This window comes from Euprymna scolopes, chromosome 1, assembly GCF_053919585.1.
Source record: "Euprymna scolopes isolate OS-2025 chromosome 1, ASM5391958v1, whole genome shotgun sequence".
In the NCBI taxonomy this organism is placed as follows: Eukaryota; Metazoa; Mollusca; class Cephalopoda; order Sepiida; family Sepiolidae; genus Euprymna; species Euprymna scolopes.
Window position 1 is genome coordinate 197,778,921 of NC_136482.1, and position 21,933 is coordinate 197,800,853.

Here is a 21,933-nt window from a genome sequence, read left to right on the forward strand (position 1 = left end):
AATACAGTGGATAAGGCAGAAGAAAGTAGGGAAGTAGCCTTTGATATATCAAAAGCATTTGAGCAAATTTTGCCTGAAGTATTCCTAATAAAATCTAAACCATGAGGTATTAATGGGCGAATACTAAATAGAATTATATCCTTTATAGACAAGAGAAAATACAGATTATCCTTGATGAATGTACATTAAAACAGCATAATATTAAGGTGGAATGCTTCAACTTTTACTATTCCTGATATTCATAAATGATCTCTCGGAAATTGTGTGAGATGGCTGTATTTGCTACTTATACTATGCTTCTAAGAGATATTAATGAAAAACAGATTATAAGGCAATGGCAGAATACTAAGAAAACGATCTGTAGTGAAATGTCTGTAACATTTAATGCCACTGACTAACAATTGCTAGAAGACTTCTCAATCATCAATAGCCATCACTAATAACAAGCCTATTTAGCTACAAATTTTCATCCTTTACCCCTAGAAGTCTCTAGACAAAAAAAGTCTTTTACTCTAATACTTTCTCCCCGGGATTGCTAGATTTTTTTTTAATTCTCGTTCTGCTTCCATGACTGAACTGACATGCAGGAGTTGAAATGGTATGTAACCAACATCATACTCATTTCATTACATGGACCCTGTAAATATGTGAAAATGGTTCACATAATTGCTGTTATCAAGTTACAATATACCCTGGGGTGAACATGAGTAACAAAAATTAACAATCACAGCATATAATGAACCAATTATTTTTTTAAATCTTGGTGAAAATCTATTATTTTCTGTAAGAAAAATACTTTTACTAAAGTGTTATCTTTAAGTGCTAAAAATCGGATTAATCTAATTTTGATTTTCTTTCTTAAAATAGTATAATTTCTACTAACAAATATTTTGAAGAAATATGGATGGACAGTACTGCAAAAAATAGACGAGATTGGCATTGTGCTCGCCAACCACTCATCCAAATAATATTTTCAGAGATTCAATAAACTTGTCACAGTAGGCAGTACATACTGAAAGAAAATAAAAAGATGTAAACAATTTTTTTACAAAATTACTTATATTTTAAAGAAGACATTGTGAAACAGACGTCATTAACAATTTCAGAGTATTACTGAATTTAAAACTAATCCCAAGTATGGATGTCTTAGAGAAACGTAAAATCTAAATTGTCCCTATTCAAAAATATTCTAATTAAAATAGCATGTCCGTTTTATTAGGAAAATATTATTCAATTAATGAACTTCTTATAATTGTCAGATATATTGAAATTATGGTATACTTTTTCAATTTTTTTTAAACTAGTAGAAAACTTTTCTATATAAATAAAAAAAACATTTTTTTTAATATTATTGTATTTCTTGTCTTCCGTACAGTTCCACATATCAATAAATTTGTGGAAGTGTAAGAATTTATTTCTTTTGTAAACTGAATAAGATTTGCAAATTATTTTTAAAAACATTACATTTTGGATGTCAATAATTTTGTGAAAATTTAGTTAAATATTATCTATACAAAAAGAATCCATTCATTTTCGTTATGGATAAGTATTGCAAAAGTATTTTTTTTAATGAAGCAATAATGAATTTGAGGATTTCTTAATAAATTTTTGGCCTCCAGCCCATTGTGATTAAACCTATTTTTGATATTTTTAATTACAAAAACTGTCTTTACTTAACGTGAAAAATATTTTGTTCACAACATGTATATAATTTCCATCTTTTTATGAAATTAATTTTTTTAATTTATTTTGAATTTTGCAGAATATACAGCAATCAATACAAGAAAACAAATGCAAATTGATAAAAGCCTGCAATGAAAGGAATATTTTTAAACTGTACGTTTTTCTTTCATCAAATAGCATTTTCTGATAATATATTGGAAAAGAAATACCTATAAACTGTGAACGTATTTCTTTTATTCTTAGACTTAATCAATAGAAACTAAACTAGAGTACTTTTTGCAACTGCTTATGGGGGCATATAACACACATTTAAGTTCATATGACTAGTCCTGCACATATATAAATATAATTTTAATAAAACATGTTATAGTATCGTATAGCAAAAAGACACCAAAACAATCTGTTGTATAATCATCTAAATGTTGATATGCACACTTGGGACAAAGGGTTCATCCTAAATGTCTATTGTTGGTGATTCTTCACTTATGTTTCTGTCTATTTTGAATCGTTCATATGCGGGTGGGTGTGTGTGATACATGTATTTTGGACATACCTTAACTACATGCGTCGTTGATCTTGTCCGCCTGGAATTCATCTTGTTCTAGGAGGGGAGGCTGGAAACTGTTTGGATGAAGCACATTGACTCCAAGACGATGATTTGCTTTATATAGTTTTTATTCACTTTCTAGGTGCCGATCGCAGAAGGCAAAGTAAATATCTTTGCTTGCATGATTTACTTCTAGGTCTCTATTTTCACACACGTCAGCTCCTTCCCCAGTGAAGGGGACGGGGCGACCTGCTAAACTGTCCGCTCTGCTCAATGATCAAACTTCAACTCTCAAATCTCCAGCTAACCTGATCACGTGACTCGCACATAGATCTGATCAGCTGACCAGCTCTTCCAGTAAACATGTCTATAATATGATTTACCATATTTTGACAGATCTTATAAATATTCTTCATATTCATCTCCCGTCCATATCTCCAGTTAGATAGACCGAGATGGATAGATACAGAAATAGAAAAAAAATAGATGGATCGGCACTTTCTTGTGATCAACCTATTACATAACATAGTTGCACACATGTGAATATAATTGACTTTGATTCATTAATAAAGCAGAATTTCAGTCACCCGTAATACTAAATTAAATTTAGTGTTGATTAAAATTATAATTTTAATTTTATTCCTGAAATTTTCATCATTTTTTTTATTATTATCTATATCAGATTCATAAAAATTAATTGAATATAAAATTGATTTTCTGTTTCCAACGATCTGCATAGATAGAAGATCAGATCTATTTTATTTCAAATCCTAAGATGCCAAGTTAGCTGTCAGCAACACTGGCACACTGTTAAAAGCAAGTAAAATTTGCACGTGAATATCAGTAGCATGACTTCAATTCAATGAATAATTGATGTTAAATACACAAAATATACGAATATATGTAAATATTTTTTAATTCATTCTGTTTCTTGCAAAATACAACTAAAAGTATAAAAAACATAAATCTTAAATATTTTGGTTTCTTTCTAAATGAACAATGAATCTGATGCCAAAAAGAACACTATCCTTGCAAAGTTTGTAGTTCTTTTATACTGAAACACTGTTGCCACATACTGAAGAGAAACTATTCTTGTGAAATGTGTGGCTTTTTTACATCGGAACTTCTTACTGGCGAGAAACCATATTTTTGTGAAGTATGTTGTTCCCCCTTTACACAACAAGATTCTACGTTAAAACAAATACAAACACATACTGCTGAAAACCATATTCTTGTAATGTATTACAACAAATGAAAGCATGCCGAAACATATACAAATACATACTGGAGAAAAACCATATTCTTGTAAAGTATGTGGCTATTCTTCTGCAAAGAAAAATGATTTGGTGAGACATTTGCGAACACATACTGGAGAAAAACCATATTCTTGTAAAGTATGTGGCTCTTCCTTTACACAGAAATATGCTGTGCTGCAACATATGCGAACACATACTGGAGAAAAACCATATACTTGTGAAGTATGTGGCTCTTCCTTTACACAGAAATATTCTGTGCTGCAACATATGCGAACACATACTGGAGAGAAACCATATGCTTGTGAAGTATGTGGGTTTTCTTCTGCAAGGAAACATGATTTAATGATACATTTTCGAAGACATACTGGAGAGAAGCCATATTCTTGTGAAGTATGTAGCTCTTCTTTTACAAAGAAACAAAATATGTTGCAACATATGCGAATGCATACTGGAGAGAAACCGTATTCTTGTGAGGTATGCTGCTCTTCTTTTATAACAAAACAAGGCATGCAGCAACATATGCGATCACATACTGGTGAAAAACCATATTCTTGTGAGGTATGTTGCTCTTCTTTTATAACAAAACAAAGCATGTTGCGACATATGCAAACACATACTGGAGAGAAACCATATTCTTGTGAAATATGTGGTTTTTCTTCTGCAAATAAATATTATTTAAGTACACATATGCGAACACATACTGGAGAGACTTGAATGTACTTTTTAAAGTTCTTTTTCATAAGCCCAGTTGCTCCTATGATGACTGGTATAATTGAAACGTCTTTTAATTTCCAATTTCGTCTCATATCATACATAAGTCCTTGATACTTTGTTATCTTTTCCCTTTCAACTCTGTTGAGCCCTGTATCATTGGGTACACTGACCTCTATTACGGTCGCTTTTTTGTTTGCTCTTTTAAAAAGTACATAGCAAGCATACCCGGTGAACCAAGTGCAAGTGAAATACAAACGATTGCACTGAAAGGGACGGCTAGAATCCTGAAAAGATCTCTTGGTTGGACTCACTAAAATAGGGGTAAATGTCAGACATCTGGTTGGATGTCCTATCCCCTAGAAGAAAAAGTTTAAGAAAAATGAAAAAAAAGAGAGACTTGAATGCCTACTAGACACTGTCCTCGAGCGTCTAAGGTCTCTCTGTATAGGGGTTTGTCAGAACAACCTGGCATGGAGATACTTTTTCCATAGAAGTAAACCCTGACCAAATATTCAAAATCACATAGTATTCGCTGCCCAAATAAGATCTCCTTTCTAACCAACATTAGCTTTTCTAAGGAATGATGCACCTTCTCCAAGTGATGTTACCTCAAGTAATAGCACGAAGCTGGAAACTCCACCAGACTAGATAAATTCTTGTCCTGGAATCCAGTAAGACCAAGAGACCAAAATGAAAGATATACTACAACATATGAAAATGGTTAATCGGAGAGAGGAAAATTATGTTCTCAATTTCTTTACTAACCTAATGTTTGAGAGATAAAGAACTTTAATAGAACATTCGAATATCTATGTATCTCATATAGAGTTCAAGTGGACCCCTTGACTTCTGAGAACTTCGACTGAAGTAAAATAAAACAAAGTGAAGAGAGAAACCATATTCTTGTGAGCTATGTTCCTCATCTTTTACAACAAAAAAACATGTTACATATGCGAACACATAATCAAGATAAATCATATTCTTGCTGAGTATGTGGCTTTTCTTCTGCAAAGAAAAATGATTTAATGACACATGCGAACACATAGTGGAGAGAAACTTGAATGCCTACTAGACACGATTCTTAGATGTATTCGGTCTCTCTTTATAGGGGTTTGTCAGGGCAAAGACCCTTATATAAGGATACTTCTAACAGGAAATAAACCCTAAGCAAATTTTCAAAAAAGACAAAATAAATAAAAGTATAAACAAAAGAAAGTACTAGCCGGCCGGCACCCAGGATAAAAAGGGCCTCTCAATTCGTTCATGCACCACACAGGAAGAGGTAAGCAAAACAATATTGCCAGGCTTGATAAAAAATATCCTGGCCTCTCACAATCAACAACTGCAGAAACCAAAAAAAGGAACACAGGAGGCTTAAAGGCCTCACCATGGACTGTTGCTCAAAAGAAGGTACTGCTGTTTTGCTACCATTGTTCAAAGTTTGACCTATCAAATCAGATGTTACTCGAGGAATAAGAAAATCTAACCTTCTTAAGGGAAAGAAAGCTATTCCAGTTGGCCACCTGTGATTTCTGGTTTCCCAGGTTGGAAAATATATACCAGAGGAATGCACTCTCATAAAGAGGGAAGCTCTGAAAGAAGCAGAAAATGATTACCTATCTGTCTATCTATTTATCTCTCTATCCAGTGATATTGTTAAAATTGTTTATAGAATAAAATATAGCAATGGGGGTTAGTTGAGGATGTTTACAAATTAGTTATGTTAAACAAAATTAACTTGGGATGGTGCATGTGGAAAGTCACACATTGGGAGACGTACTTTTGAATGACGACATAACTGAATTGAAGTCAAGAGGTCGGGAAGGTTAGAGAAAGGAGTTGAGTTTGGTCATGGAAGTGAACGGACATGCTTTAAACAAGCCAGGAACTGAGCTGTAAAAAACAAGCATGTAGACCCGTAATGCAGACTCCTTGTGAAGACCCTTGAGATAGCTGAAATAAATTTATATTTAAAACATGTAAAGTGTTCTGTAGGCTCAGAAAAGAAGGAAGAACAAATGTCAATTGGTTATTGTGTTGGTCATTTCATCTTACATCACAGAGCCCAGCAGTGAAAATAGAACTCTTCAAGAAAGAAAAGGTATGAAGCATGTATCATTCTTATAATTAAATGATACCTTTATGAAAATATGAACTGTAATCTGTAATATATACCCGTGTGATAACTCTCTGATACAACATGACCCAGGTTATACGTTGATATCATATCCCCTGGCTAAACAATATATACAATTTATACATTTAGCTCGTGCCCTTTGGAGAACAATAGATATCCTTCTATCCCTGACTACGTAATATGACTGTTTTGGTGCCGTGTCGGCGCTGTGTCACATAAATGTCTTGTCCTCTGATATGTTGCTACACAACATTGTATGTTAATTTGGTTGCCGTAACCTGTCCTGTTTTCGAAGGAGGTAATGAACCTGGAAACTACAAACAATGTGAAGAAAAAACACAAAGAAAAAAGGTTCAAACAAACTTGATGTAAAACTATACAGTCACACCCGAAAGTAAAAAATGTATTTAAAAAAAGATGATATGCCACAAAGAAAAAAAAACATAATAAAAATCTAAAATAAATGATTTGAAAAGAAGAAGCAAAAGACAATAAAAAAAGTGCATATTTAAAGCATAATTAAGAAATGGGCCGTAATCAGCCATGAAATATTTTCATGAAGAAAAAAGAAATTGTGATTGTGTAAATTTTAATGTTGGACAAAAAAAAATGTATTAAAAAAGGAGACGATATGCCAAAAATAAAAAGACAGTTAATTGTAAGAAAAAACAAGGAAACACAAAATGAATTACACGATAATAAAGTTCATTGATAAAATAATTTTTGGAAATATTGTCAATGTAGGGAATTGTGAAAGATCATCTGTCAATCCAAATTTGTATAAAACTGAAATGTACTTTTAATCGCGTGTTTATTATTATTTCTAAAAAGATGCGAAGAAATAAAAGGCATTTTTCTGAGTATAGTGAACATTTCAGCTTTCTGTTTTTTTTTTTCAAATAAAGGACAATTTTTAATGTGAGTTTATATGAGTGTGCAATGATTACATAAAAATTTTGTGTTCCTGTGTTTAACAGAACTTTTATTGTTGTTCTTCAGAAAAAATTGGAAACTTATACTGAACTTTTGATGTCTAAAAGAACATATTTTGAATTGTTATAAATTGCTTAATGCATGTGAAAATGTTAATATGACAATTTTTTGAGAAAATTGTTGACATGTCTGAATAAATATTGTTGAGAAAAAAGAATTTGAATTCATAAATGTATTGTAAATTTTGTCACCAGGAATTTAAGCCATAATTTAGTAGATATATATTAAAGTGAAAAAAACAGGTTATGAGGAAATATGAAATGATGACTTGTTGGCCTAGAAATAATTTATAATTTTAGAGAGGGGACTAGAGAAAAAATTACGTAAACGAGTATTTTTGACAGGTTTTCGGATGTGATAAAGATAGAATTTTCCTTTTTGATTTTTTTTTGTCCATATCTGTTCACAAGAAAGTCACTTGCCAGGGAACAGCACTGGGTGCACCTGTAAAAAAAAACAGATGGACATCTGCTATGTTGAGACTTAAAGCAGGCTGCAATAATGGCTTCGAGTAAAATGGTTAATCTTGACACAATAAGTTAAAAATGCAGACTTTGAGTAGATACAAGAAGTCTTCAGGTACATAGATGACAAAGGAAAGTCAGTACAAGGGCAGATCACTCAGCGTAATAAGAAAGAAAATGTAAAAAATATGCCATAAATACGTAGAAAGAAAAGATGTAACAAGATACCTTATAATTATTTTAGAGATGAATGTATGTGGGATGTCCCTGTTTTGCATCTTGGACACTAATGGAAGAGAAAGAAAAAATTGCATAAATTTATCGTCATTCAGTGTGCAAGTAGGAATTTGGAGCAGGGAAATGGGGTTATTTAGTTAAGGGTAATGTTTTCTGATATCTTTTCATTGAGTTCTAAGAATCCAAGCTAGGGAATTCGAGTGAATGATTATGATGAAAATGTATATCTTGAAAATTAGAAGTGAATTACAAAGATTTAAGTAGAGATTTAATGTACGTCCCCTTCCCAAAATAGATAAAAAATGAGACAAAGCTCTAATTAGTAGAACAACCATGCAAAGAAAGAGTCAGGACACAGTGGACGATGAGTTGTCTGGTTGGTAAAGAGGTAAAATGGGACCTCGTTTTATGGCATAAAGGGTGACTGGATTAAACAGCTGATATAGATCATAGGAAGTACTATCCTACACCCAAAAGAAATATACCACGGAGAGCAGATGGAGTTACTTGGAAAAGGGCTGACTAAAAAGTTTTTTTTTTAATTATGGTGTCTGATCTTTCTTTGTTAAGTTGTATTCAATGAAAATATGTACTGGAATTTAAAGTGCGTAAAGTTTTAGAAAATGAGTAAGGAAAGGATTGTTATACAAAAAGGGACACCTTTGTAATTAAATAGTTTTGTTTGAAAATGATATTTGGAAAAGGATAGAATCGAACTCAGTAAGCAGGAGTTAAAAGATAATAGAGATATTCAATTTAGGAATGCAGTCAATTGTTCATTCTTTTAGAAATAACTGGATATTAAATGTCAGTTAAAAGAATGGACAATACAAGCTAAATAATGATGAAATAAATAGATTATAAATGAAACAAATCATTTAGGAATTTCTTTTTTACAAAATGTGACTAGGTGCATGTGTAATTTGAACACGTGAACGAATCACATTGTTGGCCACGCCTCTGACGTCAAAAAGGAAAGGGAATTTCTAATATGTTGAGATGGGTTCGAGTCAGTTAGCAGACAGGGTCGGAGAGCAGTAAAGACCGACTAGTCAGACTGGGAGCTGATGCCCGTTGGAGTGGAAGGGGCGATATGATACCAAGTAATCATGAGAGCTTCAGCTCCTGATTCATGAATCATGCAGATGATAGAATATAGAATTGTCATTTATAATTGTAAACTTGTCTTTGTCGTCATTGGGTTTGTCTATCATCTGTAGATGAACTTTGTGCAATACCCTTCTAGTGGTAACTGTCTCTTCCACCATCAATAATGTATCAGATGCAAATATCAGTCCGGTAAATGTGTCCCCGACGATATACACTCATCTGATATAAACACATAATATGATAAATATGACCCCCAACAACATAACATTTTTTTCTGTTTGCATTTTGACAGAATTGGCTTTCATTATTTACAAAGGTTCATTTTCTGTTTCTTATAAAGTAGTTAACGATTATTAAGGGAGTAGTAAAGTTGTTCTCTCAGTTGTGTTGTTAAAATTTTACATATGGTTCGTAAACAACTTATAGATCTGTAGTTGTTGGGATGGTTTCATTTTCTGTGTATATTTGCATCAATATGTTTCAACCTTTGGTTATCCATTCAGGTACGTCCATCATGTTTTCGAATTTTTTAATCAGATTCCGTCGTGATTTGTTGCTTCCGTATGTAGCATTTTTTTTTTACAGTTGTCTCTAGGGTTTTCTTTCTAATAGTACCCGTTACTTCTTCGATTTTTCAGCCATTTAGCAATGCTATTGAGATCTTGTCGATCTTCTCATATCTTGCTCCAGTGAAGTTTTGTTTCTGTTTGCTCCAGTTTTTCTGTTTTTAATCTTCTGTTTATATTTTGAAACAAATTGCCTTCATTATTTTCAAAGGTCCTGTTTTGCTTGTACTGTTTCTATTTCTACCTTACTTTTCATTCTTTTGCTGCTATTGTTTACTTTTTTTAATGGGGACAGGATGGTCTGTTTGTGTTATAGACGATCCCATCCCCATGGTTGGTTGTATCAATTGAATGGTAGTGTGATTGAAAAGCAAAAAGTCGCATAATGATGACGAAAACATGCCAGTATATATCAGCCAAAGAATACAGATTTATTTACAAGAGAAATGTTAAGAATATAGATAGAAAGAATAAGAGTTCGTTGAGAAATGAGTAACGTAACTTGCGATTGGTGAGAGGCTGGCGGGTTAGTCAGGAGCACTGTTGTGTGGCCAATGTCACTGGAGCAGCTCTTCGTTACATATTGACTGGTCGAGAGTTCAGTGTAAAAGAGGGAGAGAGAGATAAGCAACAGGAAGTCACATGACTGTCACTCTCCAGTTATCAGAGTTAAAGGGCGACAATCGAGTTAGCCTGGGAGTTTCAACTCCCACACTTTAGTTCTTTATGTTTCTTGTTTGTCTCTCTCTGCAACTTTTTAACTTTTCCGTTTTTTCTATTAGTTATGTGCATTATCTCGAACCTTCTCAAATCTTCACTCGTTTGAAGTGAAAAGTAGCGATTACTATAGCTTTATCGATTTTAGATCCAGCCGGCGATGAAATAGACTTTTCTCTGCAGTATAACTGTTTATAGATGATAATGTGCTCATTTTACTCGGACTTTAATGTGTGGATGTTTGTTTTTTTTTTAAATACAAGTTTGAATTTCTTTGAAATCAGATCAATTTATTTTACTCTGTTATATCGCATATCCCTCCATATTTATATGAATAAACCAGACACCAGCAGGAACAGTGACAATGAAAATAATGGCGACGCGAAGAAAACCCCAGTTTGTCGACATAACACAAATGATCACCCTAAACACACACGACAACATCAAAACACATTCCCTTATATACCCACATCAACGGAATAACTCACAACTCACCTCTACAAAGAAAACTGCCAGAGGAAGCCATTAATCGAAAGAAAAATCAAAATACAAAACACAAATATTTCGCAGACGCAACCAGCAGCTTATAAACACAAATAACCATCCAATAAAACATTACAACAGTACAATGCGGTGATGTCCCCAATCAAGGGAAATAACTCTAGGAGTTATCTACCCTTAGTTATGTGCGCTCTTCAATAAAGTATGTTTTGGCCGCCAGTCTGACTGCAACCGAGCTGTTGTTAACATGTTAATGCGTGCGTTGTTATTCTTTCGTATTGTTTTATACCCGCGAGACGGGAACCCCCGACATTATATCTGGCGACGAGAATTTTTCGTGACGAGCTCACGTTACATTTCGGAATTTAATACAAAAAAAATCTTTTTTTTTTTTCCGGAATTAATACAAAAAAAAAAAAAAATGGCCAGCGGTGGATTACCAGTTTTTCTAAGTTTCAGCGTACATGCGGACCAAAACACGACTACCGTTCGCTGGAAAAAATGGATAGACAGGTTAGAAAATTTATTTGTTGCTATGGACATTTGCGACGACAAAAGGAAAAAAGCAACACTTCTTCACTATGCAGGAGACGAAGTCTTTGATATTTTCCATTTTATTCACGGACCAGCAAAAGGACATAGGCGCAACAAACATTTTGGACGACGGCAAATGTAGTTTCGGGCGAGTATGAAACGATGAAGAAATCACGGATCATTTCACGCCGCAAAAAAACACGTCATATGAACTTTTCTAATTTCGACGGGCTATGCAAAACATGGACGAAAGTTTACACCAGTACCATGCACGATTACGGACTCTAGCTACTACGTGCGAGTTTGAAGATAAGGACAGAGATCCTAACCCAAATTTTGCAGGGGTGCACATCCTCTAAAGTCAGAAGGAAGGCGCTAAGAGACAACTCTACGCTGAAACAAGTCCTGGACGAGTCTAGGGCAATAGAACTGGCTGATACGTGTGCTGCAGGCATGGAACGAAATGAATTACATGCTATTTACAGCAACGAGAACCGCACGCGTCTCACACGTAGAAATAATGAAAATTTCAACGTCAACGACAGTAAAGACAGTTGTTGTGGACACTCATGGCAAAATAGTCGCCATGACACCTCGAAGAACAGACCACGAGGTGGACAAAAAAAAGATGGCGGACAGCGCAGCAAAATAGTCGCCGTGACACCTCGAAGAACAGACCAAGAGGTGGACAAAAAAAAAGATGGCGGACAGCAAACATGTCACTATTGTGGATATTCTGCTACACACCCGACTTGTCCAGCCCGAGGAAAAGAATGCATGAATTGCCACAAGAAAAACCACTTTGCAAGAGCATGCAAAGCAAAGCCGGTAAGAGTAATTCGTTTCACCAATCCTCCTCCGATATCTCCCTCTACATCCAGTGACGAATCTATTTACTCGGTAAAATCTACACCGTCAATTAAGACACCAAGAGTTACCGCCCTTGTCAATAATCCGATTAAGACACCAAAAGTTACTGCCCTTGTTAATAATCCGATATCTCCCTCTACGTCCAGTGACGAGTCTGTATACTCGATGAAATTAACACCGTCAAATAAGACACCAAAAGTTACCTCCCTTGTAAATAATTCCCCTGTAATGTTTGTGGTAGACACGGGTGCTAGCGTAAACATAATTGCTGGACACATATATGATGGTTTAAAACACAAACCATGTATAAACAAAACAACGACCCGGATATTTGCGTACAGGTCGAAACATGCCATACCCATCCGAGGATTTATCAATGCGAGCATAAAATTTCGTGATAAATCCTGTAAGGCTAAAATATTTGAGGTCGACAGCGAAAATCCTTTAGTTGGACTGCAGAACCTCTTGAGCGGTAATTCTGCTGAAGCATTGGGAATGATAACGTTTAACTTCACGTTCCATGTGACGGTCCCAATTCAAGACGAGTTCCATGCACTGTTTGATGGAAAGATGGGAAAAATTTCTGGAGTTACCATTAAGTTACCATTGACTCATCGGTTTTCCCCGTAACTCAGCGACACCGCAGGATACCTTTCCATGTGAGAAAAGATGTGAAGACAGAACTCAAACGTCTCACAGAAATGGATGTGATTGAGGAAGTCACGGGACCTACCCCATGGGTTAGCCCGATTGTCGTAGTTCCCAAGAAAAATGGTAGCGTACGAACTTGCGTCAACATGAGAAAGGCAAATGAAGCCATTCAACGGATTAAACATCCAATGCCAACCATAGACGACTTAATAGCGGACTTAAATGCGTGTACAGTTTTCAGCAAACTAGACCTCTCCAATGCATATCATCAACTAGAACTGGAAGAGCCCAGCAGATATATAACGACATTTGCCACACATGCAGGTTTATTTCGTTACAAGCGTCTAAGTTTTGGCGTGAATGCAGCCTCTGAACTATTTCAAAAAGCTATATCAGACTTCCTCAGAGACATCCCAGGAGTGAAAAACCTATCAGATGACATAATAATATATGCACGTGACCAGTCATCTCATAACATCAGCTTGAGGAACACCCTGAAACGTCTACAAGAAGTAGGAGCCAAGCTGAACAAAGAAAAATGCCTTTTTTCTGTACGGAAACTGACTTTCTTCGGACACATTTTCAGTGAGAATGGAGTGTCCCCTGACCCAGAGAAAATCTCTGCTATTACAAAATGCAAATCTCCAAGGAACATCAGTGAAGTCAGATCATTCTTGGGCATGACACAGTATGTGGCTCGATTTATTCCACATTATGCTACTATTAGTGAACCACTGAGACGGATCACAAAAAAAAGATGCTAATTGGAGATGGACAGAAGAAGAAGAAGCAGCTGCAAACAAGTTAAAGGAAGCTTTGACTGGAGCTGAGGTGATGGCGTATTTCGACCCGAAGAAAGACACCGACATCCTGGTAGATGCAAGCCCAGTTGGGTTAGGTGCAGTTCTGACACAAGATGGGAGGGTGCTATGTTATGCCAGTCGTGCCCTCACAGATGTAGAACAACGATACTCTCAAACTGAGAGAGAGATGTTAGCCGTGGTATATGCAGCTGAACATTTTCATCTCTACTTATATGGAGCGAGATTCAAAATCACCACCGACCATCGACCTCTTCTTGGGATTGTGAAAAGTCTCAAACCGATAACAACAAGAATTGAACGCTGGCGTCTTCGTCTCATGCCCTACCAATACAACCTGGTATACCGTCCTGGGAAAGATGACCAAAACCCTACAGACTATCTGACTCGTCACCCACAACACATACCATCTAAAGACAATGTAGCAGAAGCCTACATAAGGTATATAGCTAAGAATATAATACCAAAATCTTTAACTCTTGAGGAAGTCAAACAAGCCACAGAACAGGACCTCCAGTTACAAAAGGTCAAGGGTGCTGTTAAAGATGGACGATGGAATGATCCCCAGCTGTCAAGTTTTTCCCTATTCAAGGATGAAATTTCAACACACAATGGTCTCGTCCTTCGAGGACACCGGCTTGTAATTCCCTCAAAATTGAGGAAGAGATCCGTCGATTTAGCCCATCAATCTCACCAGGGCATGGTCAAAACCAAACAACTGATAAGGGAAAATGTATGGTTCCCAGGAATCGATAGACTGGTGGAGGAAACAATACACGGATGCATTCCCTGCCAAACCTCAGACCCAAGGCACATGAGCCGCGAACCCATACACTCCTCACCACTACCAGTTGCACCATGGACTGAAATCTCAGTCGATTTTGCAGGTCCGTTCCCATCAGGTGACTATGTGTCAGTCATAATCGACGATTACAGCCGATTCCCTGAGGTGGAGGTAATACCCTCAATAGCTGCGTGTACAGTTATTCCCCGTTTAAACATGATCTTTGCTAGACAAGGATATCCAACCATTCTGAAATCTGATAACAGTCCACCATTTCAAGGACAAGACTTTAAAGACTTAGCGGCACAAGCAGGTTTCAAACATAGACGCATTACACCTCTATGGCCGGAGGCAAATGGTGAAGTAGAGCGTTTCATGCGCACCTTAAAAAAATACATTCTTGCAGCCACGGTGGAAGGCCACAACTGGAAGACCCAATTACCACATTTCCTAAGGCAATATAGAGCCACCCCCCATACCACCACTAAAATATCACCATTTGAAGCTTGTACGGACCGAAAAATGAACATCGGCATACCAAATGGTATCGAAAGCCCAGTAACAGGGCCGATACATAAAAGAATAAAAGAAAATGACTCCAAAGGAAAAGAGAAGATGAAGGGGTACGCTGATAGAAAGGCAAAAACAACAACTCTCAGCCTGGGTGATATGGTTTTGATCAGACAGAAGAGACAAAACAAACTGTCAACACCATACAATCCTAAACCATATACCATTACAAAAATGAAGGGAAGTATGATAACGGTGCAGAGAGGAAATCACAAAATGACTAGAAACTCTTCTTTGCTAAAACGCATAACACCTAGGAATGAAAACCCTGACTCTGATTCCGACTGGGAAAGTGAGTACAATCCACACACCTCAGAAGACCTGGAAATACCCGAAACACAAATAGCTGACCAGTTACCGAGACGAAATCCATCTTGGAAAAGACTGTCCCCAGCCAGATTCAAAGACTTCATAATGTAAGATAAATAAATAAATAAAAAGAAATAATAAAATAAAAAATTAGTAAAAAAAAAAAAAAAATTAAAATAAGACAAGTTGTCCCACCAAGATGGGGAGGGATGTGATGTCCCCAATCAAGGGACATAACTCTTTTTTTTTCTTTTTTTTATTCAATTTTCACCCCAAACAAGGCACAGTGCCACTTTGAAGCAGGGGGCTACTATTAGGGACTTATGTGCGCTCTTCAATAAAGTATGTTTTGGCCGCCAGTCTGACTGCGACCGAGCTGTTGTTAACATGTTAATGCCTGCATTGTTATTCTTTCGTATTGTTTGATACCCGCGAGACGGGAACCCCCAACATTATAAATGCCTATTAGAACACATTTGTTACATAGGGTTTAACAACGGTTATAAAAACCAGTTGATCGTACAACTAAAATATTAAGACACAGAGGCCAAAAAGAATGAAACAGCAAAACAAAAGGAAGAATGGCGAAAAGACTGAAGTCAGTTGAAAGACGAGGAATCACTTTTTATTCACAAAAAAAGAAGTAAGAATAGTAACTTGCTGAGAGCTGCAAGTGGTGCTAGAAGGTATGGTAGGTACTGGAAGCGTGTAGGAAGGCTGCAGGAGGATGTGGCTGATGCTGGAAGGCTGTAGGAAGCTGGCAGGCACTAGAAGGGTGCAGGAGGATGCAGGCGCTGGAAGACTGCAGAAGTATGTGGTCAGCGCTGGAAGAGTGCAGAAAGATGCGGCCGGCAACGAGGTTTGCCCTACCAGTAGGAGCAGCCACCATCACCAATCCTCTATCAGCGACAGCAACTATTAAGATTACTCCTCTTGCATCATCGCCGCCAACCCCCTTGTGCTATCGCACAGTAGCCTTTAAGACTACTCCTTCTTCGCTATAGCCGCCGCTGCTGCACCCATATTCCAGATACCAAAACACCAAAGCCTCGTTCTTGTGACTGCTGCAACCCCTACCATATCCTGACAATAACATCAGATCGTCGCCAAGTTCATATCAACTCCCGACCAGCATTTCTACCGCTGCTGCCACCACCGCCAACATATCCTGACACAGTCAGCAGTTCATTTCACGATTGTTTTAACTTTAAAAGTTTGAACTCAATCTTTTTGTTTGTCCCTTTCTTGCTTCCATGCGCTCAGTTTTGTAATATAACATTAACACTATCAGCATGCCATAACCGTAAAGCATTTTGCAGATTATAGAAAGAAATTGCTTCGTCAATATGGGTAAGCCATTTATAGCGCCTTTTCTTTATGGTCTAAAGCATTCCAATTACAATAAGAATCACTTCTTTACATTTCAATGGTCAGACAGACTGGGAGGTTTATCGATACATTCCAACGAATATTAAAAAAAAAAAACAAAAAAAACAAAAAACAAATCCAAAGTATCGAAGAGAAAAATATTCAACATATTTTCAAACACATCTAGTTAATTACTGGGGCCTGTCTTGTGAAAAAGTTGACAAAAAAAGCAAAAAGAAGAATTCTAACTTTTGTCTTATCACATCCGAAAACCTCCCAAAAATACCATTTACGCAATTTTCTCTTGTCCTCTCTCTAAAATTTTAAATTATTTCTAGACCAACATTTCTTTTAAATCATCGTTTTATTTATTTTTTATATCCTGTTTTTCGTTTTAATTTATATCTACTTAATTATGGCTTGAATTCCTGACTACAAAATTTACAAAGCATTTATACATTCAAATTTAAATTCTTACTCTACACCGTAACCCTAACCCTAACACCGTAACCCAGTGTTGTCTCTTTTATTCCCCTACAGTCCTCTCCCCCCCCCAAAAAAAAAATATGGAGTACCTAAAATAGCACTGTCTATAAAAATGTGGGTAAATGCTCTATGCAGGCCTAAATTAATGTTCATACACCTCTCCCCATATGTTCGTATTAACGAGGCATTTACAGCTTGTAGGGTAAATTTACAGGGATGAAATTTCTTGTCAGCTGCAGTCGTGGGAATGAGAGACACCTGTGCCCCTGCCCCGCTGTCCACCAAAAAGGACGTTCCTGAATTTTTATCCACCACATACAATAGACGGCCAGAGCGAGATGCACCGACAGTTGATGCTGCAGTATTCTGTCGGTTTAGGCTTTTCCTGGACTTACTTCTTGTAGCTACAAGGTGGGATACAGGAATTTGCCTTCTCCCCAAACGTCTTGTGCTTCCAGCAAATAATCCTATCCTGCCCTGTTCTCTGGAGTGGCTTCAGGCACCCCCACGCCTTTGCTTATGCTCTAGGGTAAGTCTCGCGATGTCCTCTATTTCGTTCATGCAAGCTTCCAATCTGGTCTGCCTCTCCATTAGTTTGGACAGTAGCTCGTCTTTCTTGGATGTCTGAACGCCAGCCACCATTGACGATCATGTCGACATTATGTCGGCTATATGGTCGGCTATCTCAGCCAACCGTTCAACTGACATAGACTCATCTTGTGCAGCTATTACCACCTTATATTCGGTTTGTATGCGCTGCAGGAAGATGTGTTTAATAATTTTTTTGTCCATCGCCCCCTCAGCCAACTTCTGCAGGCGTTTTAGAAACTGTGACGGCGTGCTATCCCCCAGAGTTTCATGTTATAATAATTGTAAGATTCGCCTGTGAGCAGAAACTGATACAGCCGTTGTCACTCTTTCTCAGAGGATGCCATATGGTTTCTCCATGGGAGGAGATATAATCAACTCTCTCACCTCGGTGATAACATCGTAAGATAAAATAGCTGCTACGTGGCTAAACTTATCAGTCTGCCCGGATATCGCCTTCTGCCTAAAATATTAATCCCACTTTGCAAAAAACAAAGCAGGGTCATTCCGTACATCCGTTGGGTTTAAGCTCAATGTAGGCGACGCTATTTACAATCAGTTTGTGATTATCTTTTATACGTTTTTTTTGTTTGTTTGTTTTTTTCGTCTTTCCTACACTGACAGTTAGTTGGGCGACACCGTACACTATATATTAGTAATAGAAGTAGCAGAAAAAGAGGAAGGCAGAGTGTGACATAGTGTTTACATCAGCCAATCATGAGACAGGTGCCAAGCGCGAGTTGAGGAAGAAATCGGTTGGCCATATTTATATGTTTTCACGAGAAAAAAAACATATACCGATGAAAGGGTAACAATACATGTATAAAATAAATCTCGGCACAAAAGCGTAACAAGCCTTTATTTTTCTAATTAACTTACTGTTGTGGGGTAAGGAAACTTGGTTGTGCAGACCAAGCTTTACTCAACTTAAACCCAAGGTACAGCCTGCAATACAAAAGAACATAACGCTCCTGAGACATATTGTAAAGACAGTGACATACGAACAATGTACATATACAACAATAAATAGTGAGGTAAAGTAAGTAATGAAAGCGAGACACCCATATGTCTGCACCGATGCTGAGCTTGTTTCCCGCCAGTCTCCAAGACATAAACAAATATGAAAACGCTCGCTAACGAAGTATGAAAATGTCACTAGTTTTCCAGGATTTGTAATAGCAGATTTTCAACTCAACCCTAATAACCAATACTATTCAGGTATACGACTAGGAATAATGAAAGATCTTTGTTCAGACTTGATCCTTGGGCAGGATTTCCAGCAGATTCATTTGAGTGTAAAGTTTGAGTATGGAGGACCCAGGCCTGAGTTGACTCTGAAGGGAGACAATGCATACTGTGCTCTTGCTACAGCATCATTAGATGAGCCCTCTCTGTTCCCTAATTTATCACCTAATTGCAACCCAATTGCTTCCAGGTCAAGACGCTTTTGTAAGGAAGACCAAGAATTTATTGAGGAAGAAGTAAACAGATTACTCAAAGAAGACATAATTGAGACTAGTTTGTCCCCTTGGCGAGCTCAAGTTGTAGTGGTGAAGGATCCCACACACAGACACAAGAAACGAATGTGTATTGACTACTCACAGACAATCAGTACACAGAACTTGATGCGTACCCCCTTCCAAGAATTGATGAGATGGTCAACAACTTGGCAAGATACAGTGTATTCTCTACTTTCGACCTGAAAAGTGCTTACCATCAGATACCATTTAAGGAGGCCGAGAGGAAATACTGAACAAGAATGGAGACTGGAGCTTGCAGCCTTCAGTTATACTATAAGATATCGACCAGGGAAGGAAAACGTGGTGCCAGATACTCTCACTCGAGCATTTTGTTGTTCAGCTTTTACATCATCAACCCTCACAGATCTTCATAATGTACTTTGTCATCCAGGAGTAACCAGACTGCTGCATTTTGTGAGAACAAAAAATCTCCCCTTTTCCACAGAGGAAGTGAAGAGAACTTGTGCTGTCTGCAGGATCTGTGCAGACTTAAAACCTCGATTTTACAATCCTGCAGAAAGGAGGCTAATAAAAGCAACACAACCGATGGAGCGGCTCAGCATTGACTTCAAGGGACCCTTACCTACTGCTTCACGTAACCCTTATATGCTGACAGTGGTTGATGAGTATTCACGCTTCCCCTTCAAATTCCCTTGTCCTAATATGAACACTTCGACGGTGATAAAATGTCTGGAGTAGATCTTTACTCTTTGTGGAATGCCACACTACATTGATTCTGACCAAGGAACTTCCTTCATGTCTAAGGACCTAAAAGACTACCTTTCGCAAAAGGGAGTTGCAACCAGTCGCACGACCCCATACCACCCCACAGGCAACTCTCAAGTGGAACGATATAATGGCATAGTTTGGAAATCTGTCAAATTAGCTCTCAAGTCCCGTAACTTGCCTGATATTCACTGGGACCTGGTTCTTCCAGATAGGCTGCACTCCTTAAGATCACTCTTATGTACCTCTACCAACACCACGCCACATGAAAGGTTCTTTACATTTCAACAGCGTTCGACTCATGGAAACTCTCTGCTCTTGGTTAATAACACCTGGTACTGTGTTGCTGCGACGGTTTGCAAGAAGCAGCAAGAATGACCCTCTTGTGGATCAGGTTGAACTTCTTGACTGCAATCCCACCTATGCCACCACCAGGTACTCTAACGGGCGAGAGACTACGGTATCTGTCCGTGATCTAGTCCGGTGTCCTGACACCTCAACTATTCAAGGAACTTACCTTAAGGAACATGGACAGACTCATCTAACACCTGTGGTACCTAACGTAGAAGATCAGACAGCCTCAGTGCAGGAAGAGACTGCTGCTGAGGAGGTACAACACTTGAACTGTGAAAATGACACTCCATGTGAAACAAGGAAATCTACTCATATCTCAAAACCTCCTATACGTTATGGCTGGGACTAAATCAGGTATAGATGTCTTTGGCTGAGAGGAGGGGTGATGTGTACATGTGTTTGTGTATATTATTAATTCTGTTCTAGTTTATCTAAGGTATGCTGTGTCAGCGCGTACCTACAGTACTATCATTTTCTTTCGAGGAAGGAAGAATGTTATATTGGTTTTGTAGGTTAACTTTGTTGTTACTGTGACATTTTCATACTTTGTTAGCGAGCGTTTTCATATTTGTTTATGTTTTGGAGACTGGCGGGAAACAAGCTCAGCATCGGTGCAGACATATTCATTACTTACTTTACCTCATTTTTTTTTGTTTATTACATTTTCACTCCAAACAAAGCAAATTGCCACTTTGGTGTAGGGGGCTACTATCAGGGGCAACAACTACTGGGGTACTATGTAGGGATTTGGGCAGCAAGGTGTCGGTTCACGTTACACTTGAACTACTGCACGTCAGTACTGTTGGGGAAGCAGGGACCTGGGATGGAATTCCAGAGTCTAGCGGTTCTGGGGAAGAAACTATTGGAGTAAAAAGATCTTTTACATCTAGGGATCTCTACAGTGTGGGGGTGGGATTTAGCAGCCTGTCGGGTTTGTCGAGGGTGCTCACGTCGTGGGGACACAAGTGATTGCAGTTCGTCAAAGCATTCACCACTAAAATACTTGTAGAAAAGGCAGAGGGATGCAACATTTTGTCGATAGGACAGAGGCTGAAGCTTAGATGCCAGTTCAGGGCCTATCAGGTTTGCGACTCTCTTTTGAACCTTGTCAAGGAGCGAGAGACTAGTAGCAGATGCACCAGCCCAGATGTGGCAGCAATACTCCATACATGGGCGAATGGTGGCCTTATAGAGGTACAGGATACTTTCGGGTGTTAGTAGTTTTCTAGCACGGTAGAGAGAGCCCACCTTTCTTGCAGCGGCCCTGGCAATGCCTTCAATGTAATTGCTCCAACTCATGTTTCCTGTGAACGTTAGGCCAAGGAGTTTGAAAGATGTACTCCCAGATACAGAGTCGTTGGCCATTGCTATAGGTGGTAGAGAGGGTTTCTTGTAATTATTGAATGAAACTAGTTTAGTCTTGGCAG

The 21,933-nt window shown here is 37.7% G+C and overlaps 1 long non-coding RNA gene across 1 annotated transcript in view; it reads left to right on the forward strand.

Moving 5' to 3' along the window:
- Positions 1-7,487, forward strand: part of LOC145279090 (uncharacterized) — a 31,330-nt gene extending 23,843 nt beyond the window's left edge. Inside the window, exon 2 of the long non-coding RNA XR_013868393.1 lies at positions 1,763-7,487. This is a non-coding gene — a long non-coding RNA (uncharacterized LOC145279090). The remainder of the gene's footprint in view (positions 1-1,762) is intronic.
- The last annotated feature ends 14,446 nt before the right edge of the window (positions 7,488-21,933 follow it).